Source organism: Sciurus vulgaris (genome assembly GCF_902686455.1).
Source record: "Sciurus vulgaris genome assembly, chromosome: 7".
NCBI classification, from domain to species: Eukaryota; Metazoa; Chordata; class Mammalia; order Rodentia; family Sciuridae; genus Sciurus; species Sciurus vulgaris.
The window spans coordinates 151,193,232-151,210,646 of record NC_136467.1 but is presented as its reverse complement, the minus strand read 5'-3'; positions in this window follow the sequence as shown (position 1 = coordinate 151,210,646).

Sequence of the window (17,415 nt, the reverse complement as noted above, 5' to 3'; positions counted from 1 at the left end):
TTGGGGATGTGGCCCAGTGGTTAAGCACCCCTGAGTTCAATCCCCCCCAGAAAAACAATTGGAAAAATATTGCATCTGAACTGGGCACAGTGTCACAAGCCTGTAATCCCAGAAGCTCAGAAGGCTGAGGCAGGAGGATTGTGAGTTCAAAGCCAGCCTCAGCAACTTAGCAAGATACTAAGCAACCCAGTGAGACCCTGTCTCTAAATAAAATAAAAAATAGAGCTGGGGATGTGGCTCAGTAGTCGAGTGCCCCTGAGTTCAATTCCCAATACAAAAAAAAAAAAAAAAAATTGCATCTGTACTGAACATGCATAGATTTTTTGGGGGGGGGGGTCATTATTCCCTAAATAACATAGTACAACAACTATTTGCATAACATTTACATTGTATTAGTTATTATAACTCATCTGGAAATGATTTAAATTATATGGGAGGATGTTGTAGTTCATCTGTACGTACTGTACCATTTTATATAGGGAATATTCACTTCTGTAGACCTTCTTATCTAAGGGATCCTGTGGATGCCAAGGGACAACTATATATGCTTTGGCTCCAGTGGATACCCAATGTGACGTATTTCAGTTGTTCTATGATGACATATTCTTTTGTTCTTTTCCCTAGTCAAGATATCATAAGTAAAAAATGATTTTTCTTTTTTTTTTTTTTTTTTGTGGTGCTGGGGATTGAACCCAAGTCTTGCACATGCTATGAAGTGCTCTACCACTGAGCTATACCCCTGGCCTTTCTAAAAAATTTTACTTTGGACAGACTCTAGTTTGCCCAGGCTGGCCTCAAACTTGCCATCCTCTTGCCTCAGCCTCCTGAGTAGCTGGGATTATAGGTGTGTGCCACCATGCCTGGCCCCATCAGTAAATTTAACAGATCAAAACATCTTTAACATACCATACAGTAGCTATGGATATAGTCTTCCCATAATTCATATAATATACTACTTTTTAAGAAAAAAAACTCAAACATTTTATCAATTGACATATTCATGAGGCAAGATTTAAAATAATGTGGTGGCAAACCTATGTGTTATTCCTGAAGTTATTTTCATAAGAATTTTTTGGTCTAAATCACTCCTGATAATGCTCTAATGTTAACTTTCAGTTCTCCAGTACAACTTCTAGGATTATTTAAACAATCCGAACTATTCATATCCCCCAGAATGAACGCCATGGGGCCTTTCAGCATGTTGCCACCTCGCCCAATGCACCGGGCACTAGTACCAGCTGTCTACTTCCTTACTTTCTGGTTTGTTTGATATTGTGTGATCTGGGGATTAGGGGGAGGGACAGAATAGAGCTTGAGGTAGAAATGGAAATGGTTATATGATGCAGACTCTGACTATGGTTACAACATTTGATCCTCTTAAAGGATTTTCAAATCAGGAAAGACTTTCCTCCCCATTCCAACCCGATTTCTACTACTAAATTCTTTGCAAACGCCAACAAACCAACAAGACTGTAGTTCTTCTAGGGGAGCCACAAGGTTGCCTGGCACAACTGCCACTTTGCAGTTAGCCTGGCTGGGAGACTTGCTTTGGCCAATAAATTGTGAGTGGAGGTAAGAACCTACCACTTCTGGGCTCAGCATGAAGAACCGGGGTGTACTTTGGTATGAAGCCTACTTTATCCTGGCTCCCAACTGCCTGCGTGAGCTGAGTCCTCCCACCTGCACGGACATGTGGTAGGACAGAGAAATACACTTATTAAGCTTCTCACACTTCATGGGTGTTTGTTAGGAGAGCCTTACCAGCGCAGTACCCTTGGGAAGGTAGGTAGCTGGCTGGATGATGGACGGGTCATGCACGAATAGATACGCAGACAGACAGATGTCACATCAGACCAAAGTAGGTGCTATTTATGTGTAGGACTACAGTTCTAGATATCAAGACTCCAGACATCTTACTCTAGTGTTGATTAACTTGTTTACTGGTCACTATCTTTGGGTCTCCCTTCCCTGAACTATATTGTGATCCAGTCACTCATATTTTTATAAGATATTTTTAAGTTAAAAAGAGGCCAATTATAATGCAGGATATACAGTATCATGCAATTTATGCTGGAAAAAGTGATATATAATTAGAGAATGACTGGAAGGTTCTATACCACTAAGAAATATGTAGGAACCTAGGTGACTTAATTTTCTTCCTGTATACATAGGCTTATTTTCTATTTTTTAATAACAATTGCAAGCACACATCATAAACTTCTGTTATCTTTGTTCTGATCAGTGTCCCTTCCTCTGCGTAACTGAGCTATCTTCCGTCCACGTGGCTGTAGGTGTCCAGTGAACTAGGAGAATTGTTCCCTTCTCTTCTCTCGTGTCCCCTCCCCATTTAGCATAAAAGTAGATGTACACCCATGTGAACCTCGTGAATCACTCTTCTGTGGTTGGAATTTTGACACAGGCACACGGGAGTGGGAGGCCACTGGAGACCGTCTTCCGTTGGCAGTGTCGAAAGGGGCCCTTGGAATTTCTCTGGTTTCTGTCTTTCTTGAGGCTTTTAGGAATTGCTCTGCTTTTCAGGTTACTCCATTTCTTCTGTTTTACCTTTGGTTTAAGTGAGTCTTTGAGGCTTGCAACAAAAACATCTTTACAGGCGTAACTGTATGACTCGTTGAGCTTAATAGACTAACAAGATAAAATGAATTCCTTTCTCCTCTGGCCTGCGGGGAGTTAAACTCCGGAAAGTTTTAGGCCTCGTATTCTTGCTTTTCTTTTAGGCTGGGCCATGCTTCCTTTAAGAACAATGATGGATCTGTCCACAGCTATGGCTGGGTGGACACAGGTGTGCGTCCATGCCCACGACCTTCGGTGACAGCGGGGACTTTGACACATGTATGGACTCGGGCACATGGGAGTGTGTGCTGTGTAAGTGTGGGCGTGACCATGGGCGTATGGGCCACTGTCTTTCCATCCCAGACAGCCACCCTCCATATCACCCACACCCCCTGGCTATGGGTACTTGCTCCTTCTGGCTCTTTCTGTGTGGTGCCTGGGACCACCCTAAGCACTGGCCACCCTTCCTATGCACTTCGGCCTCCTCTTCTTTGTAGGTAGCGGCTGTTCCAGGGACAGCATCCCCTGTCTCATTCCCCATTCAATAAATATTTGCTGACCGATTGCCACATGCCAACCGATGCACCAGGTGTTAGAGATTCATAGCAAGTCAAATAAGACGAGGAGCCGCAGGCTGGTGAGCGCCATGGAGATCTTGCCCAGACTCCCAAGGAAGCCACGTGAGGGGCTCTGGAGACCCCTTCCTCCTGAAACCTGCAGCCTCCGTTGCCACGGGACTGCAGGACGGTCACCGGGAGCGCAGTCCCAGCGCTCTTGCTCTCCTCTTCCAGGGCACCTACTGGGGTTGTACCTCCCTGCTTTGAAATCAGGGACAGCCAAAGGCCTAGGATTGGCCCATAAGATGTGAGCAGGAGTATCATATGCTCCTTCTGCATCAAGGCCTGTATTACTGACAGCATGGCTTGCCACGTCGAGTCTCTGTGATTCTGGGCCGTTGGTAAGGGTGACCTGGGATAGACTCCCGTCCCATAGTGACCCAAGATAGATGATAGCATGCGCATGAAAAAAGAGTCTTTGTTGTTTTAGGCCACTGGGATTTGAGAGTGTTTGTTACCTCAGCAAAATTCAGATTTCCTGATGGAGCGGGCGCCGTCTCCCAGACGTGGTCAGAGTTTCAGCGGATGTGGATCCGGCTATCTAGTCTGGCTTGGGTTGGTGGCCCTGGGTGACCTGCAACACTAAGTGAGCAATGACAACACTGAACTTGATCGAGCTGGATTTAGAACAGTCCTTTCAAGTTCTGTGTATTTCCCCTAAGTTTTAAGGGAGGTGCCACCTCGCATCATTTGAACATTGAAATGAAAAATCCCAACAGCCAATATATTTGGCAACAGTCGGTTCGTATGTGGTGAAAGGAAAGGGACCGTCCTGTGAACCAGGATGCAGACTGCACCACAACACAGGCCTGGAGGTGGCGGGCACATGGCCTGCCCGATGGGGGTCTGGAATCTTGGATCTGCCCATCAGCATAACCCTGCACTCAGAATCACCTGCACTTCTGAGATGTATTTCAAAGGGAAAAAGAATGGTGTAAACGTCGGGAGAAGTTAAGAAACCATAGATAAAACAGGATGGCCATTTCTTCAGTTATTAATTTGGCAAGATTAATAAGATTAATTTGGCAATATTTTTAAAGTGTCCTATGTGGTCAAGGGTGATTGAAGTGTAAATTGCTAGTCTTTTTGCAGACCAATAAGGCAATATGTATGAAAAATCATACTAATCTTTTCTTCCGTGGTGATAGGATTTTTAACCAGGCTGCCCAGATTAGAGATGGTGCTCCCCACTTTCCTTGCAGCTAGGAATGGACCCAGGTGAGCTCTGGTCAGTGGGATGCGAGCAGAAGCCACGTGTGTAAGTGACGTGTTGAGTCCCTCTTTCCCTTCCGGCCACCAGGAATAGAGAGGGGATGACTGGACAAGACGTAACCAGTGTCGCCAGAACCACAATATGGGAAGGATCTTGGTCCTTGACAACGTGGGAGGAAATCGCCATGCCGGCTCTGACTTTATCTCTGACTTTATCTCAATAGACTCCTTCATTATTTCAACCGCTGCATGTCACAAGCATAACCAAAAAATATTCTAACTAATGCACCAGAATCCCCACTTTTGGAGATTTACCCTAACTTAGTAATTGAAGCTATGCAAATATTTAAGAAATGATGACATTTATCACAGGATTTCCTATACATGTGAAAGTTGCAAGTAAACTAGTGGTTTGTTTAAAGAAACTGTACTTTACACCATGAATACTATGAAACCAAATTATCATGTAGAAAACTATTTATTGTTGAGCAAAGACATTCATTTTTAAAAATATACATAAAGGACAAGAAAACCATTACCAGGGTATGTGACCTCAGCTCTTCCCTCTCTCCACCTGTGAAAGAGAATTCGACTCTGCCCACGAGGTTTCTTTTTCGCTTCCATTCCCTGTGGAAGGATCTATTTTGCCACACAAAATTCTTTGGACTTTTTTGATGAGAATTAAGAGGAAATAAGAAAAAGAAAGAGGAGGCACCTTGGATAGGGTGGAGGAGGGAGTTTTACAATGGGTTTTGAGAAGTGAGAGCTGAGCCGTCATGTGGGAGACCATGGATAGGAGAGGAAAAGGGACATTTTAAAAAAATGTGCCTATGGGTCACATGCTTCTCCCAGATATTTGGGCTGCAGTGACCTCAGGCTGGACGCTACGCAGGCATTATCATGGGATCTCTCTACTGTAGATACTGAAGGGGTCCTGAAGACCTCCACCAGATACCCAGGGCTTTTCCTCTGGGTGGGTAGAATTCCATTTTCTACTTTTTTTTTTTTTGGTTTTCTCATAGTATTTTCCCATTTGCAATTAAAAAGCAAAGGCTAAGATTTGGTTTTAGAAAATGGCTTCTGAGTTTTATTCACAACTGGCACAACTTAGAACCAAGGTGCCCAGAGCAGTGACTGGGCAGGTCATCGGGCAGGTCAGCTCTGGTGCGTCCGTGCGGTGGAATGCTGCTCAGTGGCAGGAAGACGTGAACTACGAAGCCACCGAAGTCACGCGGGAAACTCCAGCTGCTCAGTGAGAGAAGCCAGTCTCCAGTGGCTCCATGCATGTGATCCCAGCTCTAGGGCGTCCTGGGTAAGCCCACCCTATCAGATGGAAGTAAAAGGATCGGTGGTTTCCTGGACTTGGGGCAGGGAGGGACCAATGGGCAGAGCACAGGGGAACTTTAGGTCAGCCAAGCTGCTCTGCACGATGCCACCATGGTGGGTTCACGTCCTGCCTTCTCTGAATTCACAAAATGTACAATGCCAAGAACGAACCCTGGTAGAAACTGTGACACCTGGGCTCTCAGGATGGGTCAGTGCGAGTGCATGAGGGGTAACCGGGTAGCACTGGGGTGGGGGATGTTGAAAATGCGGAGGCCATGCCTGTGTGGGGGCAGCAGGGATGTGGGGATTTTGCTGTTGACTTAAAATTACTTTAAAAAAAAAGGAAGCCTTTTTTTTTTTTTTTTTTACGTTCCAAACATTTTGTTAACAATAAGAATGAATGAGAAAAAAAAGTCACTGAGTCTGCTAATGAAGGTAGAGGCGGACCCGCATCCTAGGCTTTCCCCTAGCTCAGGGAGGAGAGGGGAGGGACGCTGAGGTCCTGCCTGCGCTGTCCCCAACCCCCAGCACGCATGCCCATCTGCTGGAAAGAGCCTCAGCCTCACCCCAAGCCAGAGCTGCTTACAGCAGGGCAGGTGGCGTCTGCCGCTGCGGGGAGGGCGAGGGAGGCTGGTCTGCTACCTTACTTCTGGGGAGGATGGAGCGATGGACAGCCCAAGAACATCCACTGACGTCCCTCTCTCTGTCGAGTCAAACCCTCGCCGTGTGGGACCCTGCGGACCTCCTGCCCCCTTCCCTGGTTTTCACTCTGAGTAGGACTAAGACGCAGCCCCGCTGGCTGCAGACTCGACCCCTGTGCTCCTGTGAACAGAGAGCGTGAACTCGCCTCTGGAACCCTGAGCTGTAATCATGGCCCACACCTGATGGCTGTAAGTGACAGCCGCACAGAGCATTCTGTTGTCCCACTTGTGCCGCCTCCGCCAGGAGCAATGGGTGCAGCCCGAGGTTCTGTCAAGCTGAACACGGAGGCGAACAGAGAGGCTGTTTTGCTCATTCACATCGATGATAATCAGCAGCCCCTCACTTGCTTGCTCTTTTTAGCCATCCGTGTCCTCAGAGAGACATCCTAGGTTCTGGAAAGCAGAGAGGAGGGGTTCCGTAGCCACCACAGTCCTTCCCTCTAGGGAGGAGGCTTCGAGAAGTGCATCCCAGAGACTGACCCCACAGGCAGAATCGCAGTCCTGGGGTTGCGGGAAGGATCGGGGAGAAGCCATGATTCCGATGGAGGGCTGTCTCTGTTGGTTACATGGAAGGTGTTAGTCGGTAGTGGGCCACGAGCTGCCCAGACATCTGGGTGACGTGAGGCATAGTTTTAGAGGATGCTTTCTCAGGTCTGCTAGTGCAATTGGCTACTGTAATGCAGGTTCTGGCCAGAGGACACATGGGCCTGAAGGGCAGGGCCTGGGTAAGGAGCTGCGGGAATCTAGCTGGGTTTGCCGAATAGCTCGGGATTCCATGGGGCTGGAGAGTCCCCAGATGGAAAGGGCCATTGTCTTAGTACCCACCCGAGGACATATATATGTATATAGTATGATGACATATGCCACATTACTGGAAATCCAAACAATATAGGCTTCTAACAATGATGGCCATGCTGGATTGCACAAATTTCTAGAATAAATTGAAGGAGCCCAAGGGTCATGAGAATTTAAAAAATCAGAAAAAATACAGTAGCCTTTAGACAAAGAGCGATTGATAATCAAAGTCAAGGTATTTCTGAGCATGGCACATGACTAGGAGCAGGAAATTTGGGGGCTGGACTGACTATTATTTGTGGAACTCTGTGCCAAACAAAAGCTTGAGCTCCTTGTTCAGAAATTACTCGTTTCAGGACAGCGACCCAGAGCATTGGATCAAATGAGGGGTTCCGCTCAGCACAGGGCCTTCTGCGCCGTACAGGCTATGAGAAAACTACATAAACATAGATAAGCACACAAACAAAAATTTAAAAAGGAATAAAACGAAAGCTCTGCTGTAAAAATCCCAGGACCGTCCCTGGGACTGGCTGGAGGTAGAAAGGACCAGTACAGGAGGCCTGCCGCGGTCACTGTGGATCGTCTCCTCCAGGTCTAGTCCTTCTCACTCTGCCAGATATCACCTATGGTCTATGAAATTGGCTCCTAGGATTCCTCTAGCTGCCGGTCCATTTTTCTCATTTAATTCACAGTCAAACTTCTTAGAAGACCAGGCAACCGTGGCAATCTCTGCTTTTATCCCGCATAGACAGTCATCAACATTCTTAAGTGGAATTTCTTCCCCCCACAAATCTTACCAGTAGGGGCCCATGGCATGAGACAGGAGTGTGTCTAACCACAAGCAGCAGAAAATCATGGCATACAGGGATTTAAACACTCATTTATTTTGTCACATTCCAAGAGGTCTGGAGATGGGCAGTTGTGTGTATATTGGGTCAGCGAATCAACACTGTGGAAGCTGCAGCGTGCTTCCACCACATGAGCGTACGATGACCTCCACGCCCACCCTGCCCAGCTCCTAGAGTCAAGGATGGAAGAAGGTTGAGAGGGCAATGCCAGCCATATCTGGTCCCTAGTAGTAGCTAAGTGAAACAAACTACCCCAAAGCTAAGTGCACAAAACAACCATCCGTAATGCTCACGGACTCTGAGACACAGGGACTTGTACAGAGGTTCACTCTGCTCTGCGATGTCCAGGTCTCAGCTAGGGAAACTTGAAGATTGGAGTGACTTGATGGCTGGTGCCGCAGCCATGGAGAGCCACCCGTCTCATGGGTCTGGTGGTCCATGCTGCCTGTTGGCTGCACATCTGCCCCTGGTCTTTCCTTGTGGTGTCATGACATCCGCGGGCCTGGGCTTCCTCACAGCATGGTTGCTCACTGCCAGAATCAAGTTTTACGAAAGGACAAGGTGGAAATGCGTAGCATTTTTGTGGCCTTGCCTCAGCTGTCACTAAGTGTTGTGTCCACTTTAGTCCATACTTAGGAGGAGGAGAAAGCTCACTCCAGGACTGGGGAAGAGGAAGGTGGACATTGCCCCATTGGCGTCCTGGGAGGAGCTTTAAGATCACTGTTAGGCCAGCTCCGGGGCGGGAAACAGAGTCATGGTTATGTTTGCTAGACGGTCTACCGAGAGGCAATGCTTACCTGGAGACCACCCAACCAGCCTGCACTTGCGTCTCAATGACTGCACCCATGTCACATGCATGCGAGTGGCAGGAGGGTGAGGAGCACAGTCTACTTAGTGGGAGGTGGTGGGGCAGAGGCAAGGAACCTTAGCTAGGGAGGCAACCAGGGTTCGTCACACTCCCCGCCACGGCGGATTCCACCTCTCCCTCCCCTTGGCTCTGCTCACCACATGTGCCTTAGATAGCACCTATCAAATTGTATTGCATTTACCTATTAGTTTTTCCTGCTGGGTTCCAAGCACTTTATTCCAGTGGACTGGAAATGATTTGTCTTAGGATCTCCAAGGCCAGTCGCTGTGCCTGGAGCATGTGACATTTAATAAAACTCTCAGCGAATAGGGAAGTGACAGGTAAGAACTCTGAGTGGAGTAGCTGCTGGTCTTAGATCACAAGTAATTTCTCTGGAAAGTCACCGAGAGGCAATGCTTACCTGGAGACCACCCAACCAGCCTGCACTTGCGTCTCAATGACTGCACCCATGTCACATGCATGCGAGTGGCAGGAGGGTGAGGAGCACAGTCTACTTAGTGGGAGGTGGTGGGGCAGAGGCAAGGAACCTTAGCTAGGGAGGCTAAAAGATCTGTAGCTAGAGCTGTGGCCACTTCAAACAGGTAATTGAGATAGTCACCGTCTCAGCCCAATAACAAATGGTAAACTATGCTAAGGTAGCCGCCCTGGACTCTTCCAGGATGGTGGCCTGCTGCAAAAAAAGGCACCATGTCTCGCTAATCTCTGTGTCTACCAGGGACCCAGCCTGGGGCTCTGTACTTAGTAGGAGCTCAGTAAACGTGGTTTGCATGGATAGCTCTGTGTAGAGGCAGCCATGGTGGGTGACAGGTAGCAGGTTCTTGATGCTGAGGTTCAATCAACATGTGGTAAAATTCCCAGGGAGATCCCATTAGAGGTCACAGTTATGAGGCTAAGCGCAGGGTCTAAAACAGCGAGGATTATTCTCTCTCTCTTTCGGCACTCAGAAGAATTTGACCCCTGGGCCCTGATGTCTACGGAGGGTATTGAAAGCACCTGGCTGGAAAGATAATGGAGAGATTCCGTAGCAGCGCTCAAATTGCATTTTTAAGAATCTTCCACGCCTTCAGCAGCTTTTTAGGAATAATAATATCTAAGAACTCCCTCCGGAGTTTCCCACTTGACCAGACTTTTGATATGGCACAAAACGTGATCAGGAGTACCCGGAAGTCGGGTGCAGCACGTGCGGCCTTTGTCTTTAAGCCTCTGACTGATGCATGTTATAATGTTTCCTGACAACATTGATAAGGGTGGGTGAACCTTGAACTGGCTGGTTAGAGAAGAGTGACTTTCAGTTTCGTGACAACCCTGGAGAGATGGCAGTTTCAGACTCCTGTCTTCTTCCTGATTCAATTATCATGATCCCTAACACTTGAATATTAGGTCAAAGTTGTAAAATCTCCTTGGCTGGAGCCACCTCTGTGGTTGTGAGACACAGGGGACCATAGATCAAACTGTCATCCCTCCAGGTGGTGCTATTTATCATGGCTTCAACTCTTAGCTGTGGACAAACTCCAGGAGCTTCGTCTGCATCCCAGAACTCTTGTCTGAACTCGGTTGTGTTCATTAATTCATTTGAAAGGTGTTTATTGAGCATCTTCTAGGTCCCAGGCAGTAATGCTGAGGCTGGAGCTAGAATAAGACATGATCTGTTCTCTGAGGAGCCCACAGATGGCCAAAGAGCCATACCCATGACCCAAGCTCATCAGTTCTGATAAAGACATGATCAGAAGATTCTGGAAGCACCAGATTTGGGGATGGGGTGGAGGGAGTGTCCTTTAGGAGATGACCTTTAAGGGGTCAGTTCCACTTGTCCAAAACTCAAAATGCCAATGTGCGAACACATGACGTTCTCACCTACCTTCAGCACGTCCTCGATTTTCTGTTTCTGTAAATGGTGGTGTGATTTTCCCGGCCGCCAAGTCTCAAAACCTGCTGAGTCTGTGCTTCTCATCCCCTGGCACCATGCAGCCAGGAAGCCCGGTCAGTTCTTCCTCACACTCAGGCCACTGAGGCCCGGTCTGTAAGAGTACCCGGAGACCTTGTTTTCTGCCTTCAGCCATCACCATTCCAGGCCCCAAGGGGTGTCAGAGTCTAAAAACAGAAGCAACCAACCAGCTGAAGTCACCCACTCCGGCACCCCAGGGTCCCCTTGGGGAAGGTTGAGCTGGCCTCCTGGCTGGTCTCCCCAGCTCCCTCCCATTCGCAGTGACTATCCTGGATATCGCTGAATTTATTTGTCTGGAGTCTGTCTGGCTTGATCACATGGCTTGAAGATGCAGAGAAGAGGAAGAATAAAATACCGACATAAACCTGTGAAAATCATGTGTGATAAGTACAAGTGGGTCTAGCAGGAAGAGCGGTAGGAGAACAGGAAATCCCGGCAGCTCACCAGGAAAGCCAGCAGGAAGCAATAAAGGTGATATGAAGGGACATGATGTCAGGGAACACAGCACATAATTGTATTAGTGTCCTGTGGTTGTTGCAACCACTGCCCACAAACCTGGTGGCTTAAGGCAATGGAAATCTATTCCCTCACCATTTTGGAGGTCAGAAGTCTAGAATGACTCTCACGGGGTCTAGAATGACTAGAATGACTCTCATGCAGTCAGCGTGTCGATGGGGCCACGCTTGCTTTCTCTGCAGGTTCTGGGTGGGGACCCTGTTCCTCACCTTTCCTGATCTCTGGTGGCTGTTTGTGGTCCTGGGCTGGGGGCTGTGTCACTCCGGTCTCTGCCCCAGGGCCATGCTGCCTGTTTGTATTCTTCATCTGCCTTTCTCTTATAAAGATATATGGGATTGTATGTAGGATTAACCCAGATGGGACTGGAGTTGTGGCTCAGTGGTAGGACGCTTGCCTAGCATGTGTGAGGCACTGGGTCTGCTCCTCAGCACCACGACATAATAAATAAATTAAAATAAAGGATAATTCAGAATGACCTCCCCATATCAAAGCCCTTTCCTGTCATATAAAGTCACGTTTATAGGCTCTAGGGAGTATGCAACATGGAAATCTTTGCTGGAAGGAGTCACGATTTAGTCTACCATAGTAACAAAACAAATTTTACACCATGACCCAGGCCTCTAAATCTGATCTACTGGTTGTCTTAGCACTCGAGCTGGATTTTGGAGATGCAGATGAAGCACAAAATGGGTCTTTGCAAGGAATCAGCATGTGCAAAAGTACAGGGGCTGCTGTATACACCTGTGGCTTTTTGTGGTAGTGGGAGAGCAGACTGACTGAAGAATTAGAGAGGGACCAAATAACAGGAGAGCTTGAAGAGCTGAGCATGGGTTCTGACAGAGGGAGAGAGCTGTGGCGTTACAGGAAGTAGCATCTTGGCAGCTGGTTTGTAGGAGGTCAGGCCTGCCTTCATCTTGTGACACACTCAATTTCTAGCTGAGAAACTGCTCAGAAGCTTAAACTAATGGTCTAGATCTCCAAATTCTGCCTCTGGACACCATCTCAGATTTTCTCCCCGCACCTGCCATTCACAGGTCCAGCCTTAGACAAGGCTGCAGATAAAACCTGAAGGACCCCAGCCCACTGGGTCCCTTACAGTTTGTCCTCTGGATGCCTCTTGGCATTACATGTTGTCCCTTTTCTCGTTTCCCACCAGACCCCTTTAAGTTCTCTGATGACGTCAAGCTCATTCCTGCCGCAGGACTTTCTAATATGCTCCCCTCTGCCCGTGGCCCTGTCCCTATTTGCAGGACTAGCCCGATCTCTTCCCTCTGATCCCAAACCGGATGTCGTTTCTTTCAGAGGGTCTCCTTGGACCACCCAGCAAGCTGCTTAAGGGAAGTCCTGCACTCTGGCCTTCGACCTTTTCGAAGCTCTCCTCACGGTAGAGTTTTTACTGGCTTACTGTGTGCTTCCTATCATCTTCACAAAGGAAAACCATTTCTTTGCCTTTGTGCGCTCAGTAAGCATTCAATGAGCACTTACAGTATGCCGGGCACCGTGCCCCACCTGGAAAAACTGCTGTGAATAAAACAGATGAGACCCCTGCTGTCGGGGACCTCAGGCTCCAGCAGGGGGCAGGGGTCCACACGCAGGTGCGCACAGAGCACCTCAGGGGAGAGGAACCCCAGGAAGAAAAGCCCAGCAGGCGAAGGTGACAGAAAGGCAGGGCAGGGTGCTCCTTCGTAAGGGGTCAGGAACGGCCTCCCCAAGCAGACAGCATCTGAGCAGAGATGGGAGGGAGGGAAGGAATCACGCAGGTAGGCGGGGAGGTCCTGGAGGTGGAGGTAACAGCAGACTCCAAGGCTGAGAGGGGACAGGTTTGAGACCCAGGAGGCCAGAGGAGAGGCTGGAGATCTCGTGTGAGGCTGGCATCAAGTGCCACAGTTCACAGGTCTCCAGGATGGCTCTGACTGTTGACTTAGGAATAGACCATCTGGGACGGCAAGGACAGGGCAGGCGGGGGACGCCCAGCCAGCCTGTGCAATGACCCCCACTGGTGATGCGAACACGAGGAGCAGAGGGGACGGGGAGAAAGTCAGTCAGAACCTGGACACATTTTGAGGTAGAGCTGATAGAATTTTCTGGCAGCTTAGAGGTGGGAGGTTAGAGAAAGAGAAGTCAAGGATGATGCCCAGATTTTTGTCGTTCACCTACAGCACGGGAGGCGTGGAGTTGCACTATACCAGTTGGAGCACATTTGAAAGGAGACGCTGGTTGGGTTTCGGGTGTGTTATGTTCTGCCTGCTAGACGGGCAGCAGAAGTGGTGAGGGGGCTAGAGACGAGTCTGGGGTCGAACTGGGCATGGTCCTGGGGAAGGCCCTCGGCATTGTCAGGGGACAGACTATTCACAGTCACCAGGACACGTGGCCTCTGAGGAGTTGATGAGGAGGGCAGTTAGGGCCCAGCCAAATGGGCCTGGAGGAGGGCACAGGGACGGAGAGGAGCGGAGGCCAGGGGGTCTGGGCCCAGTGGAGCAAGCTTTTCATGTCTGTTCTGTTAGCTCTTCTCTTTCCAGGTGAGCATGTAGTAGATGCCACGTGAATATGTCTGCTCGCTGAACGAATAAGAAACGAGATGAAGTGAGTGCCTTTGCTGATCCAGTGAAGGGGTGACTTTCAGTTTTGAGGCGGGGCTCCCGCAGGTGTCGCTCCCGATGAGAAGGACTTCACGGACTTCACACAGCCGTGGACCACCAAGCAGAGAAACACCCAGACAGGGCCCAGAGGTGGCAGTGGGGAGAGAGGCCTGGGAGACGTTCTCAGGGGCCCGAGTGTCCTTCTGCCTGATGAGAAGAGGGACGCCTTCCCCACAGCAGGGATAAAGGGATCGCCCAGTTATCTCCCGAGCCACCACCCTCCCTGTGCCCGGATGATCTGACCAAGGAGCTGACTCTTGGTGACAGACTGAAGGTCAGTTATCACCAGGTTGATAAGTCACAGTGGGGGTGGCCAGTCCTTGGGGCTTCCTGGACAAAACTAACTCATCGGTTTGCCTAAACCAGAGATGTCTAATAGAAATATAATGTGAGCGATATAAAAATTTTTTAAAAAAATTTTGTAGTGGTCACATCAAAAAATAAAAACAAACACCCCCTCAAAAATATCAGTGGAGTTCATTTTCATATTTTACTTCACCCCACCAACCTCAGCCATGACACTTTCAACCAATAATGAATGTAGACAATTATTAAGGACATTTGGGGATGGTTCCCATCTTGGAGGGGTCAGGAATCGGGCGTGTATTTTACACTTGCAGTTCACCGCAGCTAGGACCAGCGCAGTTCAAGGGCTCAGGAGCCGCAGTGGGCTAAGGCACCCATGCTGGATAGCAGCACCTGCGTCCCCAGGACGGCACTGGAGCCTCAGGCAGCCTCACAGGCAGGGCTGGAGACCACAAGTCCCGTCAGAGGCATGGCCCCAGGCAGGGGCCTGACAAAGGCTGGTTCTTCCTCCTGCCCGTCTGGAGTAACTTCCTCCCAACCAGATGCCGGTTCCCTCACGGCTCAGCACCTGCTGTGTCCCAGGGAACTGCACGTCTGAGCTAGGGCACCGAAGCCCTGGTGTCAGCAGCAGAGGACGCCCCTGGGAGCTGTCGCCCCTTCCCAAGTCCTTCCCCACGCCCCTGGTTCTGCAGATGCCCCCTTCTCTTGGACCACCTGCGGTGTGTCTGGTCAGTGCTCACACGCATCGTCTGGGTCAGTGGCAGACATTTCAGCAATCCAGGCCTGGATGCAGGAACCACGAGTGACCACTCTGGTCCACGTCCTGCAACAAGTAGCACCAAATGGTTATGCCTGGAGAGAAGAATGCTGTCGCTTCTTGGGTCCACAGGAGATCAGTTCCAGAACCCCCAGACTCGAAGGTCCTCGGTGCTCAAGCCCCTTGTACATCAGTGCCATGTTGCATAGAACCTCCGCCCACCCTTCCCGAGCTTTAAATCCCTCTAGATTACTTAAAACGCCCAAGAGGATGCAGACCCTATGTATTAAAGAGGCACTACACTGATTTTGATCTGTAGTTGGTTGAATTCAAGGGTGTGGAGCCGGAGGATATGGAGGGCCAACTGAATACTCAAAGTCATGAACTAGAATAGTGGAACCTGGACAGTGTTCCCGCTGAATTAAGGAGAGGGACAATCTTGGCATGACAGAATCCACTGGCTCTCAGCATCGTGGGCTGGTTGATGTCCTCATTCCATCTCTCTTCCTGGGAAGGTGGTCTGGACCCTGCCCATGTGCTTGGGGCTCTGTGATCAGGAAGAGAAGACTGGTAAGTCAGCACTTCACGGAAGAGCCTCCTCTGAACGTGACCTTCTGTTTAGAAACGAGCCCTGGCTTTTCCATAGACGTCACCCGCTCCTAGACCTGGACTGCCTCAGCCTGCTCCGGTATTCAGCCCTGGGGCTCAGCCTCACCCGGTTCCCGGGGCCCAGACCAGCCTGGCCGGGTCTTCAGGCTCCGCCGCCCCCTCCCTGCGAGCATGGTTTGGACTCAGTCTTAATGATGGTAATAGTTCTGTTTATGGAGCATCTATGTGGTGCCAGGCACCAAGCTTGGTGCTTCCTGCACGTTCCCCCATTTACTTGCCATAAAGACCTTGCCAAGCCCTGTTCTGGGCCCGTCTTCGGGTGAGGTATGCGCAGTTCAGTCAATTAACTGGTCTCTCAGTCAGTGGCACAACGAAGGGGCACACCAGTTAGGCTGAGGCCAGAGTGCGGGTCAGATTCTGCTGCCCCAAAGGCTCGCTGTCCCTGGCCAATCTCTGGGACTCCTGAGGTGGCCCCTCAGGCTCCCCCTCACATCTGTGCGCTGGCTACATGCCTGGGTTCTGTCCCAGATCCTGACTTTTACCCCTGGGACTTAGGGTTCTGCCCTGACCTGGGTTGACTGTGCTGAGACTTTGACCCCCAACCAGGGGCCTTACCTGTTTCCTCTCCCTGGGGGCCGGATCTAGCCCCTCCAGCTGCCAGGTGGAGCCTTGTGTCCAGCTGGCCAGACTTTCTCAGAACCAGGAACCCCACTCCTGCTTCGCTATCTCCTGGGCTCCTTCCAGGAGATGGCTGTGTGCTACTGCCACATACTCTGCCAGCCCCTTTTGAGTGACTGAAGTGCCTGTCCATCAGCCCATGTTGGTCCTGCTGCACAGAAGGCCAACATAAATGTATGTTGCTTTGACTGCCGTGAAGCCCCGGGAGGTGACCTCTGTGTCCTGATCGTCCATCTTGCACCGTTTTTCCCCCTAGCTTCATGGTCTCCTGTTGAGTTTTAACCCCAAATCATTCTTAAGCTCTTGTTTCATGACCCGGCTTTGGATCTGCTATCAAAGATTGGACACGACGCCCAATCTCTGCCTCTGCCTTTGCTCACAGGAATTGTTGCCCTGGGTAAGACATGCCATGCCCAGTGACCTGCTCCAGCTCCTGGGATTTCTGCCCCAGAGGTTTCGCCTGACTTCTGCCTGACTCTGCCTAGCCTCCTGCTGGCAGATCTGAATACTGGCACCAGCCCACAGCAGACCCTCATCTGTGGTTGGACAGCTGACTCTTCTCCTTGAGGCTGGGCCAAAAACCAAATTAATCCCTCTTGCTTGGTCACTGCCAATTTTTAGCTCCTTTTTTCGGTGCTCACCCACCATTGATATCCCAGGATGTCCTGTTACTAGGCCAACTGAGCATCCACATTCGCCCAGCTCCCAGCCAGTGCCTGCCTGAGCCACTGCGCCCTCCTCAGGACTCAGGGCCCCCTTCCTCCAGGTCCAGAGGCTGTGTGGGGTTCCCAGGGCCCAGTGCCTGCTTTCCCCTCCTGTGCTGCCCACGCTGCTGTTGGTCCAGCCGCATATGGACCCCACAGATCCCAACCGTCTGCCTGAGTCACTCCATTGCCTCACTCGGTGGAGGGCTTCCAGCTGGCCAGACCTCAGCCAGGCCCAGGTCTGCCCTGACACCCCCGCCTCGTAGCTCCACCGCCCCAACGGCGTGCTCCATGCTGTGGTCTGCCTGGCGCCTGGCTGCTCC